Raw genomic sequence first — 13,994 nt, 5'->3', positions numbered from 1 at the left:
TAGTGATAGAGTGGAATAGCGTAGAGTGTACTGGCTTAGAGTGGAGCTGCTTACACTGTAATAGAGTAGAGTGGAGGAGCATAGAGTGGACTGGTATTGACTGGAGTGTCATAGAATAGAGTGGAATAGTGTACAATGGATTCGCTTAGAGTGGCGTGGCATATGGTGGCGTGAAGTGGAATGGAGTCGTGTAGAGTGTAATAGCATAGAGTGAAGTGCTGGAGAGTGGAGTGGCATATAGTGCAGTAGAGTAGAGTGAAGTGGCTTAGAGTAGAATATCATAGTGGAGTGGAGTACGGTGAAGTGGCATACAGTGGACTAGCATAAAGGGGAATAGCGTACAGTGGAATAGCGTACAGTGGAGTGGAGTGGCATAGAGTGGAATAGTGTAGAGTGGCATAGAGTGGAGTGGTGTCCAGTGTAATAGCGTAGAGTGGAGGGGCTTACAGTGGAGTGGCATAGACTAGAGTGCCATAGAATTGAATGGCTTAGAGTGTAATAGTGTGCAGTGGAGTGATGTAGAGTGGAGCGGAGTGGCATACATTGAAGTGGGGTAGAGTGTACTGGTGTACATCGGATTAGCATAGAGTGGAATAACATAGATTGGAATGTCATTGAGTGGAGTGGCAGAGTGGAGTGTGGTACTTTAACAGATGTAGCATGAAAGTGGGTGAACGGATGCAGATGTAATGTGCCAGGAACATAGATTAAGGAGTGTAAATGGTAATTTTCGGTAGTAGGTGTAAATAATTTAAGTAGTGTTAAAGTTATAAATCTACCAAAACCTACTTATATATTGTGCCTGTGTATACTACGGTAACTTTGCGGTATAATGTTGTGAAAACAAGGTAGCATATGACTGGCTAATGACTGTGTTTACAAAAGATATTAGGCGTCCAAGTAATTTTTAGCACACTTTGGCTCCGTTCTGGGTTAGGACCTTAGATATATGTAAGTAGTAATTTCTTTTATTGTTGTACCCTACCTGTTCCCACTATATTAAAGTAGATAAAGGTACTGAAAATGTATTTATATTTTTTGCTATATTTTTTAAACAGTTTACATACCACAGTACTTACAAGTAAAATAAAAACAAAATTAAAAAATACAATGTAGTACACTATATTAGTGAAATTTAATGTAGTACAGTGTATTTATATTTTTTTGCCCCAAAACTTTTTAAAAAATTGTTTTTGTAGAGTGGTCTTTTGTATGTCTTACTGTGGTACTCTGTAAATTTTTTTGTAAAGAATTAAATATGTAAAAAAATAAACACTTAGGCCCTCATTAGGATGTCGATCGGAAAGCCTCTGACCGCAGGTCGGAGGCTTTCCGACCAACATCCTTTGTTTCAATTCTGACTGCCGTAATAGGATTATGGCAGTCAAATTCAAACTGTCGGCTCATTCAGGCTGGCTTCTGACGGGCTCATGGAGCCGGTCGGTCAGTCGGAAAACCGCCATTATCCCGTGCTGACGGTTTTTCCTCTGTCGGGATAATGATGTTGGTTTCGGACAAGCTTTCCATGTCGAGCTTTCGACATGGAAAGCTGGTAAGAAAGTTACTTTCGGGGCTCCCTTCTCCCTGTGGCCTATGGTGCTCCCCTGTAAATACCAGCACTGTGTGGCACCACACGGTGCAGGGATTTACACAAACTCCCATTTCTTTATCGAAGCTAGTGCTACGGGAGGTTTCAGCTCGGCGCACAAGCTCCTGTGGAGAAATGGGAGTTTGCGACCGCATCATGTGTCGTTGCATATAAATACGTTGTTTGGAACCACCAACCTACGGCCGGTCGGTTTCCACACCAAGATGGTGTCGATTGGAGGCAACTCTGACCGACATCGTAATAGGTACCAATATGTGTACTGTGTATTGTTAAGTTTGTTACATATTTAATTTTAAAAAAATGAAGTACTGCCGTTATGCCTACGTAGGCATAATAAAGTGGTAATAGGTAGGGAAAAAGCACTTTTAATATGAGAAAATGTAACGCACCAATGGCGCACGGGACTTGTAGATAAGCCCCTATATTTTTTCCTTACCTATTACCACTTCATTATGCCTACGTAGGCATAACTTATTGGGAAGCAAAAATCCAAGGAATTCCTATCTTTGGGACTACTAACGAACTATAGAGTGTCTACTGGCACTCTACAATTTATATTTATATGTATATATCTATTAATAAAAAAACTACTTTTATCGCTACCTGCCCCTTAATCCTAAAATCACCATTATCTTCCTTTACCTCTACACACCCCTTAACCCTAAAATCACCCTTACCTCCCTTTGCCTCTACCCATCCCTTAACCCTAAAATCACCCTGACCTGCCTTTACCTTCACCCATCCCTTAACCCTAAAATCACCCTTATCTCCCTTTACCTCTAGCCATCCCTCAACCGTAAAATCACCCTTACCTCCCATTACTTCACCCCTTAACCTTAAATCACCCTTGCCTCCCTTTACCTCTTCCAACCCATTCACTCTAAGCTTACACTTGCCCATACCACCATTTACCTCTATTCAACCTAACCCTAAAATCACCCTTACCTCCCTTTACCCATCCCTTAACTCTAAAATCACCCTTACCTCCCTATATCTCCTTCAACCCCTTCACACTAAAATCACCCTTACCTCCCTTTACGTAGTACCTTCACACTAAAATCACCCTTACCTCCCATTACCTAATCCCGTCACCCTAAAATCCCTCTTACCTCCCTTTACCCAATCCCTTCACACTAAAATCACCCTTACCTCCCTATATCTCCTTCAACCCCTTCACACTAAAATCACCCTTACCTCCCTTTACGTAGTACCTTCACACTAAAATCACCCTTACCTCCCATTACCTAATCCCGTCACCCTAAAATCCCTCTTACCTCCCTTTACCCAATCCCTTCACACTAAAATCACCATAACCTCCCTTTACCTAATCTCTGTACCCTAAAATCACCATTACCTCCTTTTACCTCTTCCTTCCAATTCACCCTAAACTTACCTTTACCTGCATTTGCTTCTACTCACCGTAACCCTAAAATCACTCTTGTCTCTATTTACCTCTACCAACCCAATAACTCTAAAATCACCCTCACCTCCATTCACCTCTAATGACCTTTACCCCATTACATCTACCCACCTAGTAACCCTAAAAACTGACCCTCCTTACCGCAACACACGTTGCAATCCTAAAATCACCCTTAGCCTCTTTACATAATGCTATTTAAACGAGTAAATACTTACCTGTGAAGAAAAGTACAGAGTGGTAAAGGATTCACAGTATTTGTATTGTATTGTATTTTAGTTCTTGTATAGCGCAAACTGCCACCCTACGGGTATCCTGGCGCTTAGACTTAAGTGTGACCACTGTATGAGCAGACCAGAGTAACAATGGGGAAAACTAAGGTTCAGTCCTTGGGAAAAAGCCAGGTTTTCAGACTCTTCCTGAACTCAATCAGGGAATTGGCTTGTCTAATGCTCTGGGGCAGAGTAAATTCGTATAATTTACCTGTGTATTACTTATTTGCGTGGTAAATACTGACAGGTAATTGTCATGCAAGATAAAAAAACTCATGGTAAAGTTTACATATCTGAGCCGGTACCAGTTAGAGGAGAGTTAACTGGTTGCTATGGGTACAGCCCTGTCAGCATAGTCCTGGACTTGTTTAGTTGTGGGGCATATTTACGAGTCCTCTGCACCATCTGAGTGTCATTTTTTGTGCTGCTCTGGCGGTTCAATCACAATATCCTATCTATATGGCCACGCAAATCCACTATGCGTGGGTTTGAATGGCTTCGTAGATATTGCAAGGAAACAAAAATCACTGAGTTGTCTTACTCTGCACTTGGGAGGCAGTCCATGGGCATTGCAGTGTTTTCCCCAGATTTATGAGAGTATGTAAACCTGGGAAAGTGCAGCACACATAGAAAAAGGAACACACCTCTTAGGTTTGTTTCTGTGCAAGAATGATCCCCTTCTTGCAGGAAAAACAATCCTCCTGCCAATAACACAAGCACCCTTGCACCATGATGCAAGGGTGCCTGTATTGGAGCTTGGCTGGCACCAGTGCAAGGGGAAAGTGCAGGAATGCACTGTATTGCATAAATACGGTGCAGTCCTGCCCTTTCACTTTGGTGTAGGGCAGTGCACCAAGCTCACTTGCTTTGCTGCCATACGCAATATCGCTGTAAATTAGGGCCTTAATGTCTGGGACTTGCTACTGTGCACACTTAGGAGCAGATTTTCCAACATTGTGCAATGTGTTTGCAAATCAGCACAAAACGTTTTTATTATTATTTACTTTCAAGTTTTGTGCTGGAAATTGCTTAAAAGTAATGTGAAGTACTGCATTGCCTTACTCGGCGTCAAGGGGGCCTTACATGGGTGCTCCCATGCAACCACCCATGTTTTTTGACCAAAAATATGAAACAGGGTTGTGAGTCAAAAATTAACATCATTTGAAAGCAGGTGTTAAAAGGAGAAATATTTTTCTTTCTCCTCTCTTTTTAACTTTGCATGTGTGCTTTACTGTACAGCATCCATATAAAGTAGGAAACGTTTTTAAACTGGTCTAAGCATAGCATTTTGTAATGTAAGGGAACCCTTCAAGTACAAAACCTATGCTGGACTCTTGACGCACCCTTGCATTATGGTGCAAAGGTGGTGCACAACAGCAAAATTCTGTGCTGGCACTAGGGAGTGGGGAGGAGAGAGCCATATCTCTGTAGATTTCAGAGGCCCTTGTCTCTTCTCACATGGCATTCAGCCCAGTCACATGTCTGACTTGGCTTAGCGGCAACACAGTCTTTGGCACATCACTATTACCACCCATAGAATGTTGGGACCCAGCCATATGATTATAATAACAAACACTGTGGCAGTAATTCCATAGAGGTGCCATGTCCCCCTGCTGCAGAGCACTTGATCATGCAGTCAGGGCAGTCACAACGTGCAGGATATTTGTGTTCCAGATTTCTTACTGGTGGCCTGACAGTGAGATTGTGTGTGGCCTTCAGCACAGCATGCATGAAAATCCAGACAGGTTAGAGTCTCTCCCAGTTACCATGACCATCACATTTGCACTTTGGCCTGGGGCCGGCAAGGTTAGCCATGGTCTTATAAAGCTGCAGCCTGAACAACTTCTGAATAGCAATTTCAGCAGCCCTCAGCTCTGAGAGTCCAGTTCCATTAACATCAGCACCACCGGGCAAGCCAGACACTGACAAAGACAAACAGCATCGCTAGAGATGGCAGAGGTGGTCACCAGTGACTGATTCTTGTCCCAGACACCTAAAGGCAACTATGGTCACAGTTTGCACTAGGCAAGAGTTATATGTTACAAGAAAGAAAATCTACAAAAACACAATATCTAGGATAGAAAAGTATTGTTAGGAAATGTCAAATGAAGTAAAACGTGAATTGCAAACAAGGACTGCATCACTGAAATTGATTGTCTTTCGGGTTTGATAGTCATTACTGAAAAACCAATAATTGTTTTTTCCTGCAAAGTTAAGGACCTGAATGTAGGGTAGGTCCCTATTTCAAAGTCAGTTTTTATAAATTATTTCTGGATGTGAGATTTGATAAAACCTGCCCTACTAAAAGCAATTTGCACTGTATTACCAAACCACTGGCACCCTGGTATAGAGGGGATCTCAATGACAACAATCGCTCCCTTCATCAGTAAGGAATGCCATGGAAGAAAAGCAAATCCATTGTTGACTTTGTACTGCTAAAATCCAAGCATGTAACACCGACACTACCAATGAGGTAGGCCTACAAAAGTAGAATGCTATTAAAACAAATCAAGACTGACCAACCCAACACTCAGAATGCAAGTGCAACACCATTATCTATTCTTTACTGTAACATTACAAACGATCTGACAGTACATAGACCACACTACATCTCACTACCCTGAGAAAGTCCCCTTCCCCTTTCAGAACCCAGATATTCACCCTATCACCGTAAGCAACTTCTGATTATTTTCCTTTCGTTTGGCCTTCTACTTCCTTGTGCTGCCACTGGCTAGCAAGGTGCAATATAAATACCCAGATACATGTACAGTTCTTAAGTTATCAAAAATTGTACCTCACCACAACTGGTTTCTTTTTGCATTCTAGCGATTAGTCCTGTATTTGTAACGGGAAAAGCACAACTACAGTTTGCAGAATACTAAGAATAAAACCATAATTTGACAGGATACTGAGATGTTTGTGTACTGTTTGTGCTGAATAAGCAGCTTACTAGGTCATAATGCAGAGGTGTCAAACCGGCAGCACTTAATGGGAAACACCAGAAATACTGTACATGTAAAATTAACAAAAGCACAAACACACAAAAATGTACATTGTGCACATTTCAATTATTCCGCCTCTTTAATGCAAATAACGTTATCTTTAAATAACTGTTTGGGGACTTGAAATTAAACATGTTTCCTTTCACTGGGGATGTACATTTTATGCAGAATGTGAATTTAATGTTATTTCTAAAAGTGTCTTATGGGTTCAAGCTGTCTTTTTTTTAAACATTTTTAAAGACCTCAATGTGCTGAAATGCTGTGTGTTTTTTTTACCAGCCTGAGAAGAAAAATACCTTTTCCCTTGTCTCTGCTAACAATCGACAGGCATTGAATGCATTAAATTGTATCATACGACCGTGGATGAGAGTTTCGACTTAACAGAACATCTCCAGTGTCCCATCCCTTGCTGCAGCCTTCCCCCATACTTCCGTTGCCTTCTGTTTACTTCAAACTCTTGCTCTGTCTTAGCAGAATTTTATTCTATCCTTACTGACATTGTTTTCTTTACTCTGCACTATGATCATAAGATATACCATAAAGGGACCCGCAGAGCTGCTCAAAGCTGCTATCTTACTGAAAACCATAAACCCTGTGCCTATCTCTTACACCTCTTCATTCATCGCTCTGTTCCATTCCATGATAACAGCACATTGGTGGCTATCACACATAACAGGTAAACACTTCACACATAGTGTCTATATAAACTGACAACACCCACCCAGCCACACATCCCACATGGTATAGAATGCGGCCCATGTAGGTAAGCGCTTCAATGCCTGCTTAGGGCTAGTAAGTGCTATATAAATATTGTAATACTATACAATGCACTACTGTGTGAAAAGAAAAGACTCATGCCCAGATTTACCAATATTTGAAACTACTAAGATATGGCAAATCTTTTCTTTCCCCCAGAGGTGGTGGAGTTTTGACGCCATAGTGCAATGGTATGTGCAATCTCTAAAGCATAGGCTGTGCAATGGAAGGGAACCCGTTCAGTGCATTGACTATCTTTTAAAACTATTTCCACTTTTTATGTGTGCTATACAAAGCAGCACACATTCAAAGTGGAAAAAATAAGGTGAAATGTAAATATTTTTCCTTGTTAAGCCTGCCTCGAGGAGGCGTACGTTTGTGGGGCAAATTCCTCTCTACGAATGTTAGTAGATAGAGATTTGTGTCAAACCCCATGGTTGGTTATGCATGGGAATGCCCATGTACCTCCTTTGGAACAGCCCCATGATGCAAAGTAGATCAAGGTAGCTCATAGCACAGCTTTCCGTTATTTTGGGATACTTTGCAATGCAAATTCTGGTTTGCTTTGGATTGCACATCCCACCCCAACAATTTGAACTGGGTTTGAATCATAAAAGTGACACAAGGCCTGTGCATTGTGTTAATAAATCTAGGCCTCAGAGTAATTCATTGACTTATTTAACTGACTATAAAGTTAAATGTCACTAGTGGACGGTAGCACATGTGCCATCACTAGAGTGAGAATGAGAAAAATGACTGACGCTTGCCACCAGTAACTCGGCTGTACAGGTTTAAACTAGAAATTGAGCCTCTCTAAATAACCCCTTTTGACAGACCTAAACCCTTCTTTTAAATATTACTTAGTCACCCATAACTTAGCCTTAATGCCCAATAAGGCCCAGTGCATGGTATTCAAAGGTAGGACATCTAAAACTTTAATGTAAAACAAGTCCTTGCAGTGACAAGTACCCAAAAGCTAGATTCACTGTGACAAGGTTAACTGTACAAAGGAAAGCTTTAGGAGTTTTAAAATTAAATAATATCTCCACCTCAGAAACCAGCTAAAAAGTGAATTCTTGCACTTTTTAAAATATTAATTACAAAGCCAATTTATTGGTTGAGTAAGCTTTATGCTAAATATTGTAAGTTTTTTTTTAAAGGTACCTTTTGCCGGCATAAAGCTTCTAGAAGTTCATCTTATGAGCTTCCAACTGAATAGCTCCTTAATAGTTGTGAACTTGCTCTCAGAATTGAGCCAAAGGCCTTTGGAGTGGGGAGGTGTCCTGTTCCTCTGACAGGATGACTCTCTGGGCAGTGCACAGGTACTTAGGGCCTGATTACGATGTCGGGCCGCCGGTGGCAGTCCCACTGACGGACATGCCTTCAGTCCAACCCCTGTATTAGGATGCAGGCGATCGAACCACAGAGGTTGGAAGGAAAGTCCGCCACCTCCAACAGGATCATCCGTTCCTGACAGGGAAGCAGTCGGAATTGTATGGCAGCAACACCGATGCCGGCTCTGCCGATGGGATTACGATGTCCCTTTCCAACAACCTTATCATGGTGGTCCAACCGTCATGAAAAGGCTGTCAGAAACAGATTTTGTAGGCTCAAAACAGGGCCCCCCATCCCTGTGGGCCACTACAATGTGGCCCTGGGGGCACATGTAGTGCTCCTGACACATCCATGCATCGTGACTCAGGTGTTCCAGTCCTCCCCTACCTCGCCTAATGGCTGTTGAAGGTAGGATCGCCCAGACTCCCTCTCAGATGCACCCTTTCATCAGAGCTATTCTGGATACAGTACAGTTTCAAGTTTATCCTCCAGAACAGAGAGTCCTGGATATTAGGGCTATGATTTCGATGTTTCAACCTCTGTCCTGGATTTCCATTAGACTGATTCTAAGGCTGCTGGATTCCTCTGGCATCCGTCTGGTAAACCATGCCAATTGGCATATGCAGGCTCTGCAGTGGGATATGATGAAGTCCTGGGGCCATCAGGGGAATCTCTCCGACCTGGTCCAGATATTGGAGGAAACTGCAAAAAAATCTGCAGTGGTGGCTCAAAAACCGCAAATGGGTCAACAGCAGACCCCTCGTTCTTCCCCATCCAGAGTTCACAGTAGTAACAGATGTGTCACTTCTCGGTTGGGACGGCCAACAGGGAGAAGTGGAGATCAGAGGACTCTGCTCTTCGGTTGAGTCTCAGCTCCAAATCAGCATGTAAGAACTAAGAGAGATTTGACTTCAGTGAACTAACCCTGGGCGGACAACTACGCTACGCTCGCATAGTTTGCGCTACTTTGTGCTACGCGAATTGCACGTAGCACAGCTCGCACTGTGCGAGATGCCGTTTTCAATGATTGCACAGTGCAGACAAGCATCTGGCACTGTACAATCATCCCGAACAGCGCACTACGCAGTTCGCGTAGCGCTATGTGTATCTCGCGTAGTGCTAAGTGCACTTCACGTAGCTACGCGTAGCGCTACTATGCAAACTACGCCCAGGGTTAGTAATCTCTCTTCAGAGATTGCATAAAACATGGTTAGATCTATTTGCTACTGTTGATACCACACAATGTCAGCACTTATGCACACTGTAGTTTCCAAAGCAGCTCTCACTCAGAGACACATTTTATCTTGAGTGGAGCTCAGGACTCCTGTATGCTTTTAAGCTGATACAATGTCCAAAATTCAGAAGATCAAGAACGACCAGGCCCAAGTCATCTCAGTGGCCTCAGATTGGGCGAGGAGAGCATGGTATCACTGAGCATGAGTATCTGTCCTCCAATCAGGCTGCCCTTTCAGAAGGAAGATCTCCTGTCGCAGCAACAGTGCAGAATCTGCACCCGAACCTGCCAACTCTCCATCTGAATGCATGGAGATGGAGCGGTGACAGTTGAGGGTATTTGACCTTACTCACTAAGTTTACTGTATTTAAATCTGCTACATAAAGACTGAGAAGCAGCCCCTTGAGGGTTTAAGAGTGCCTTTCACCAGAGATACAGTAGCAACCATTGCACTGGTGAGAGGACTCCCAGATCTGGACATCTATTGGGCCACTATGTTTGCATCGCTGGCAAACACTACTGCCTAGACAGTCTAGTCTGTGTGGTGATAGGCATTTCACCTGTCGGTTCTCCAGGACTTCTTAATGAAACCTAGTACACTGACCCACCTTTAGGGAGAGATTGCTTTGGTATCTGTTCTAAGGTAAGGAATCTGCGGCTAGAAGTCTCTATCACAAGTTACTTACCTTCATTAACGCCTATCTGTTATAGACTTTTTCTAGCCGCAGGTTCCTTACCAACTCTCCCATCCTCCTTCATGAGCTCTCCCTAGCAAACTGGTCATTCCACCTCAGTTTGGCTCCATGCTTCTGGTGTGTTAGAACAGTCAAGAACTTGTGGTCAGTGCAGTGATTTGGGGACTATATAGATACCGTGCTTGCCAGTTCTGGCGCAGACTACACTGACGATGCCATGCACCTAGATACGCCTTGCTCAAATATTCTAAAGTAAGGTTTCTGCGATAAAATAGTGTCTCTACCACATAAGGTGTTATCCTTATCTGGGGGAATATTCTAGGATAAGGAATCTGCAGCAAGCTAGAGCCTCTACCAGATAAAGTGTTGTCTAAGGTAAGGTGATTGTTCTTCTCACAGTCATCATAATCACACATTATCACTGCAGGAACTTGAGAATGCCTACCATCACATACTAGTTCTGTGGGAACCAGAGCATCACTCTAATCACATACAATCTGGAGTGCATTCAACATGATTATTATCACACACTATCTCTGTGGGGTATAGATATGACTATAATCATAAACTATCTCTCTAGGTACCTGGGCATCACTATTATCACTTACTGTCTCTGTGGGTACCTGGGCATCAATCAATCAATCAATCAATCAAAACACTTGTATAGCGCGCTACTCACCCGTAAGGGTCTCAAAGCGCTTAGGGGAAGGGGGCCGCTACTGCTCGAACAGCCAGGTCTTGAGTTGTCTCCTGAAGGCGAGTTGGTCCTGGGTCAGCCGAAGGTGGATGGGGAGGGAGTTCCATATCTTGGCTGCCAGGTAGGAGAAGGATCTGCCTCCGGCGGTGGCTCTTCGGATGCGTGGTACGGCGGCGAGGGCGAGGCTAGCGGACCGTAGCTGGCGGGTGGGCGTGTGGAAGGTCAGGCGATCGTTGAGGTACTTGGGGCCCAGGTTGTGGAGAGACTTGTGTGCGTGGGTGAGGAGCCTGAACGTGATCCTCTTGTTGACGGGGAGCCAGTGCAGGTTCCTCAGGTGGCCGGAGATGTGGCTGCGTCGAGGGATGTCCAGGATCAGTCGGGCGGCGGCGTTCTGGATGCGTTGTAGTCTTTTCTGTAGTTTGGCTGTGGTTCCGGCATAGAGGGTGTTTCCGTAGTCCAGCCGGCTGGTGACGAGGGCCTGGGTGACCGTCTTCCTGGTTTCGATCGGGATCCACCAGAAGATCTTGCGGAGCATGCGGAGGGTGTGGAAGCATGAGGAGGACCGTTTGTGGATAATGTAAAGAGAAACGGGGCCAGGACGCACCCCTGTCTTACCCCTCTATTCACCTGGAATGACGAGGTACATTCACCTGTGGGGCCAAATCGGACACATGCTGTAGCATTACTATATAGGGCTTTCAAAAAGTTAATTAGGGGTGGGTCTAGCTCCATTTCTTTCAGTATATTCCATAGTTTCTTATGTGAAACACAGTCCCATGAATAAATTTGCATGTTATCAGCAAATAATCACTTTCCCACATTATGCCATCAATTAATGTTAAAAAATGAGTTGTATCTTTAAGATATGCCGGCAAGGCTGTAAGAAAAGGTCGTAGGCAAAAAATCAATAAATTTCGATGGCATAATTTGGGAAAGTGATTATTTGCTGATAACATTGGACGTGACAAGTCGATACACGTGTATTAGACATGATCTTGGCATCAAAGCCATACGACATTTCTTGAGAGCTAGATCTATCTCGCTACTGTTGCATACTGAAATGTTGATTGATATGGTGCATCATTGCTTAACTAATATTTTTTTCTTTTTTGATCAGAAAGTCTACAAACAGGAACAAGGTACAGCGATGGGCACCTGCTTCGCCCCCAGCTATGCAAATTTATTCATGGGCTGGTGGGAGGAGCAGGTGTCCGAAAGCTGGTTGGCTTTTGGGGAAAATGTTATTTTGTGGACACGTTTTATCGATGACATTTTTTTAATCCGGAAAGGGGATAGGGAATCAGCTGAAACCTTTGTGTCGTCTGCAGTTCACGTCCACTATCAGCAATAGCTCAAGTGTATTTCTGGACATTGAGCTTACTGTACAAGGGGAGGCCTTAGTAACGAAATTACATCGAAAGGAGACAGCTGGGAATAGTCTCTTGCCAGCTACAAATGCACATCCCCATAACCTGATACAAAGAATTCTGTTTGGTGAATTAATCAGGGCGAAGAGGAATTGCAGTACTGAAACAAAAAACAATGTAGAAAAAGACATCATGATCAAAAGATTTTCTGAAAGAGGCTATAGTAAAAAGACTATTCAAGGGGCGGGAGCCAACATTAAGGCCTTGGAAAGACCTCAATTGTTGCATCCAAGACCACAGAGTGAAGGGGAAATGGATATGGTCAGATTTATTACAACCTTTTTTGATCAATCTTTTAAAGTTAGAAAGATACTCACTCATAATTGGCACATTCTCAAAACTGATAAGACTCTTACTAAATATGTTAATGAGAACCCTCAAATCACTTTTAGGAGAGCAAGATCTTTAAAAGATGAATTGTGCAAAAATGCCATTCACTCTTTGGATGAAGAGGGTATGAAAGCTGTGGCTACAGGTTTCAAATGCTGTAAACGATGCAAAGCATGTACTAACAGCAAGAATTGTGCTGAAATTAAAGTACCGAACAGTAAAATAATTTTCCCAATCAATGGGAACTATGGTTGTGATACTGATTACTGCATTTATTGCTTGATCTGCCCTTGTGGTAAATTGTATATTGGGAGCTCCATCCATAGGGCCAGGAAAAGGATTTTAGAACATCAACGAGCAATCCGGAAAAACAATCGAGAAGCATAATCGAGATGACAAACTGCTGTCCTTCGTAGTTTTAGACTCCATTAAATAACAGGATCGGGGTGGAGATAGAGAGCATCAATTGAGGATGAAAGAATCTAGATTTATTATAGATTTTGAGACCCTAGCTCTGATTGGATTAAATTCAAATTAAGAAATGGCGGTACATCTGTAACGAGGTGGCTTAGGTTGTTGCAGATGACAGGAATTGGATACTTCAGGATGGACATATTGAGATATGAATTTGCTTTTATGCAGTTGTTTTAGACCTTACATAGTAGTTAAGGTAAATGTTTTTGTCTTTTAATCATTGTAGGCAAGAAACACTGATTGAAAGGGCAATGGACCAGGGTTACAAAGATGACATTTGAACAAACAAGGAGTACAATAACAGGCTGAGCCCACTTGGGCAAGACCATTTCTACAGCTTTTTTTGGCTGATGTGGCATGAAATTGTGACGCTTACTTATGCAGCGTAATAAATTAGTTTTTTCATAGGCAAGGATTGTGAATTATTTACGTTACTCCAAAATTCCCTTTTTTACATATATATGTATATATATGCATAATGTGAAGGAAAGAACAAAAAAATGATGAAATGTTTTAATTATAGAGAGACGTTTTTATTCATTAATATAGCAGGCAATGAATTTAGAAGTGCAGCTATATGTACAAAAATGTAACATATGGGAAAGGTTATATATTTGTATATGATCACATCAGTCATATGTGATGATATTTAACAATGTATTAATGATTGGTGAAAGTATATCAGTTCACCATGCAAAGATGGCGCTCATAGAACCTGTATGGAAGTAGGAATAGTGTACAATGGT

Source organism: Triturus cristatus, chromosome 7, assembly GCF_964204655.1.
Source record: "Triturus cristatus chromosome 7, aTriCri1.1, whole genome shotgun sequence".
In the NCBI taxonomy this organism is placed as follows: domain Eukaryota; kingdom Metazoa; phylum Chordata; class Amphibia; order Caudata; family Salamandridae; genus Triturus; species Triturus cristatus.
The sequence above is the reverse complement of the archived record's forward strand: the minus strand, read 5'-3'. Positions refer to the sequence as shown.